The 4,330-nt window shown below is 47.3% G+C and overlaps 1 non-coding gene across 1 annotated transcript; it reads left to right on the top strand.

Annotated features, from left to right (window-relative positions):
* Nucleotides 1-183: 183 nt before the first annotated feature.
* Nucleotides 184-279, top strand: LOC123183829 (small nucleolar RNA Z43). Its single transcript, XR_006492823.1, has one exon. It is a non-coding gene; the product is annotated as a small nucleolar RNA Z43 (small nucleolar RNA).
* The last annotated feature ends 4,051 nt before the right edge of the window (nt 280-4,330 follow it).

Genomic DNA, 4,330 nt, shown 5'->3' with positions numbered 1-4,330 from the left:
AAATTATAGACAAGGATATGTCTGAATTTTCTTCATGTGGAACGATCTAATCTTCTCTATGAGGCCAATGATCTTGCTCCTATCTGACGACCGTACAACCTTCCCTTTCTCGGGAGAATCAAACAATTTGTGTGTTATTTTGCTTGTTATGTTTTGCAACCTCATGTCTGAATTTATTGTAGAGGACGGTGAAGATGGATATTTGGTCTTGTTCGTCGTAACTGGCATTTATTTGCCTTGCCGACCATCCTGCTATATCACCACCCATATTCTGAGTCCTCTTAATTAGTACTCCCTCCGTTCTTAAATGTAAGTCTTATTCCACTATAAACTATATACGGATATAGACAAATTTTAAAATGTAGATTCACTCATTTTGCTTCGTATATAGTTCTTTCATCAGTAAGGGAGAATGATACAGTTTTGTTTGTATGGTTTTTTTGCATTGTACATTTAAAACTTTAAATTAATAAGTTGTAGATGTCTTGATTATTGGCATCTACTTGACTTGTTGGTGGAGATTGTATTTGTTTTTGTTGGTTGTAACTGGCATCTACTCCCTCCGTTCCAAAATAGATGACCTAACTTTATACTAACTTTGTACTAAAATTAGTACAAAGTTGAGTCGTCTATTTTGGAACGGAGGGAGTACTTGACTTGTTGACCATCCTACCATATCACCACCCAAATTGTGCCGATGTTGCTGATGAAGTGTGTCGATGTTGCGAGCATGTCGCGCTGTTCTTTTGTGTTCCAAAGGCAGCCTGTCACGCTGCAAACATGGCATGTGACCTTGTAAGGGCGGTTTCCTTTGCCGCTACAAGTCGAACACACATGGGCAGAGCATGTTTTCTTGTTTATTGTGTAAGCATGACATGTGTTGTGAAGTTTTTTCGGGAATGCATACATGTTCCATATTAATTGTTTTATGTTGCTTGTGTTAATTTTTCATGTTACATGCGTTGTGAACATTTTATTGCCACTAGAGAATTTGTTGTATACACATAATTTTCATGTTGAATGTGATTGACAAAAAATGTTTCCTTTCCAAAATACGATCACATACCCGTGAAGTGTATGTGGAAATGTTTCACCATGCTAGAAACATTTTTTTGCACGTGTTGCGTGTAGGGGAGCACGCCACTACAAAGCTGGCCGGTGCTTCAATACCGGCTACCGCCGCCACAGACGGGTACCGCATCGTTGTGAAGTCTGGTTGGAGCCATTGCAAGCTCGAGGTGCCACTGATGTTGCAAGCAAGGACCCGTGCCGCTACAAAGGCTAGGTGGCGTTGTTGCAAGTCAGGTAGTTGTTGCAATGTTGGGCGCCTCCACTATAAGTTGAGATGGGACACTGCAAGGACACTATAAGGCTAGATGTCATTCATGCAAAGCCGAATTGCCATGTTTCAAAGTCAAATCGTCATATTTCAAAGCCGAATCACACACTAATGCAAAGTTGTAGCTCTTCTCCATCGGTTGACGACCGTAACTTTACATCATGTTGTAAATGATGTAATGTTTTTTTGCATGATTATTGTGAGAGAAAGCCATCAGGGAGAGACGCGATGATCCATCGAGGGGACGTCGGTTCCAGGGATACAAGAGGGGGAGGCGTTCGTTGCGGGAGAAAGCGCAACGACAGTTGGGCAAGGGGAGATTTTCCCTAATTACAATTAATCTTAACACCCCTCCCCCTAATCTACGCTTGACCATGTAGAATCATCTCACGATTGTCCAGATAGCTCTATTATCTCAAAAAGATTCTTGTCCAAAAGTTCTTCATAAAAATCTTTGATGAGCACCTGAAACACAAACTCACAAAGAGAAACAACGTAATGTGATGTTTGAACAAGGATATCTCAAGAAGAGACTCCCCCTAATACTTGCAAGTCTCGAAGTCGTCGCATACCAATTCCATGAACATATTTTTGTAATGTAGAATTTGGTAGAGACTTGATAAACAAATCAGCAAGATTTTCGCATGATTTAAGAGCATCTCCAGCTGTTCGCCCCCCAGGGGCTAGAAAAAATCGCCGCTTGGGGGCGAACCGGCGATATTTTCGGTGTGGGGGTGATCGGATTCCCAGCCGCCGCCCCCAGGTCGCCCCCAGACGCCCTTTTGGTAAATAATTTTAAAAAGACATTCGGGCAAAATTCGGCAAACACGACATAGATTCGGCGATATTTAGGTGTTCCACAGTTTTTTACATATAGAAAACATAAAATCTACTAAAAAACAAAGGCCTGCTGCCGCGCCGCCTACATGTCGAAGAACTTGCTGAAGGCGGTGTAGTCGCCGTCGTCCTCCTTCTCCTTCTCCACACGGCCGTCCCTGCTGGACCCCTGCCCGGGCTCGCCCTGGCGGACTGGTTTGGCCGGCGACGGTGCCTCGTCGTCGCTGTCCTCGAGGACGACGACGCCTCCCTCGTCGCGGCTGTTGGAAATATGCCCTAGAGGCAATAATAAATAGGTTATTATTATATTTCCTTGTTCATGATAATCGTTTATTATCCATGCTAGAATTGTATTGATAGGAAACTCAGATACATGTGTGGATACATAGACAACACCATGTCCCTAGTAAGCCTCTAGTTGACTAGCTCGTTGATCAATAGATGGTTGCGGTTTCCTGACCATGGACATTGGATGTCGTTGATAACGGGATCAGATCATTAGGAGAATGATGTGATGGACAAGACCCAATCCTAAGCCTAGCACAAGATCGTGTAGTTCGTTTGCTCAGAGCTTTTCTAATGTCAAGTATCAGTTCCTTAGACCATGAGATTGTGCAACTCCCGGATACCGTAGGAATGCTTTGGGTGTACCAAACGTCACAACATAACTAGGTGGCTATAAAGGTGCACTACAGGTATCTCCGAAAGTGTCTGTTGGGTTGGCACGAATCGAGACTGGGATTTGTCACTCCGTGTAAACGGAGAGGTATCTCTGGGCCCACTCGGTAGGACATCATCATAATGTGCACAGTGTGACCAAGGAGTTGATCACGGGATGATGTGAGTTACGGAACGAGTAAAGAGACTTGCCGGTAACGAGATTGAACAAGGTATCGGGATACCGACGATCGAATCTCGGGCAAGTAACATACCGATAGACAAAGGGAATTGTATACGGGATTGATTGAATCCCCGACATCGTGGTTCATCCGATGAGATCATCGTGGAACATGTGGGAGCCAACATGGGTATCCAGATCCCGCTGTTGGTTATTGACCGGAGAACGTCTCGGTCATGTCTGCATGGTTCCCGAACCCGTAGGGTCTACACACTTAAGGTTCGGTGACGCTAGGGTTATAGGGAAAGTATGTACGTGGTTACCGAATGTTGTTCGGAGTCCCGGATGAGATCCCGGACGTCACGAGGAGTTCCGGAATGGTCCGGAGGTAAAGATTTATATATGGGAAGTCCTGTTTTGGTCACCGGAAAAGTTTCGGGTGATATCGGTAATGTACCGGGACCACCGGGAGGGTCCCGGGGGTCCACCAAGTGGGGCCACCAGCCCCAGAGGGCTGCATGGGCCAAGTGTGGGAGGGGACCAGCCCCAGGTGGGCTGGTGCGCCCCCCACAAGAGGTCCAGGGCGCAGGAAAGGGGGAAGGGGGGAAACCCTAGTCTCAGATGGGCCTAAGGCCCATCTAGTGGGGCGCCCCCTCTCTCCCCTCCTTTGGCCGCCCCCCAAGCCCCATCTAGGGCTGGCCGCACCCCTTGGGGGGGGGACCCTAGATGGGGGCGCAGCCCTCCCCCTCCCCTATATATACTTGAGGTTTGGGGCTGCCATACAGACATGAGAACGTCTCTCTTTCGGCGCAGCCCTACCCCTCTTCCTCCTCCTCCTCTCCCGCGGTGCTTGGCGAAGCCCTGCGGGATTGCCACGCTCCTCCACCACCACCACGCCGTCGTGCTGCTGCTGGATGGAGTCTTCCCCAACCTCTCTCTCTCTCCTTGCTGGATCAAGGCGTGGGAGACGTCACCGGGCTGCACGTGTGTTGAACGCGGAGGCACCGTTCTTCGGTGCTTAGATCGGAATCAACCGCGATCTGAATCGCTACGAGTACGACTCCTTCATCCGCGTTCTTGCAACGCTTCCGCATCGCGATCTACAATGGTATGTAGATGCACTCCCCTTCCCCTCGTTGCTAGATTACTCCATAGATTGATCTTGGTGATGCGTAGAAAATTTTGAATTTCTGCTACGTTCCCCAACAGCGGCATCATGAGCTAGGTCTATGCGTAGTTTCTATGCACGAGTAGAACACAAAGTAGTTGTGGGCGTAGATGTTGCGAATTCTTCTTGCCGCTACTAGTCTTATCTT

This window comes from Triticum aestivum, chromosome 1D (assembly GCF_018294505.1).
Source record: "Triticum aestivum cultivar Chinese Spring chromosome 1D, IWGSC CS RefSeq v2.1, whole genome shotgun sequence".
In the NCBI taxonomy this organism is placed as follows: domain Eukaryota; kingdom Viridiplantae; phylum Streptophyta; class Magnoliopsida; order Poales; family Poaceae; genus Triticum; species Triticum aestivum.
Note: the sequence above shows the minus strand (reverse complement) of the source record. Positions and strands in the feature narration are given on the sequence as shown.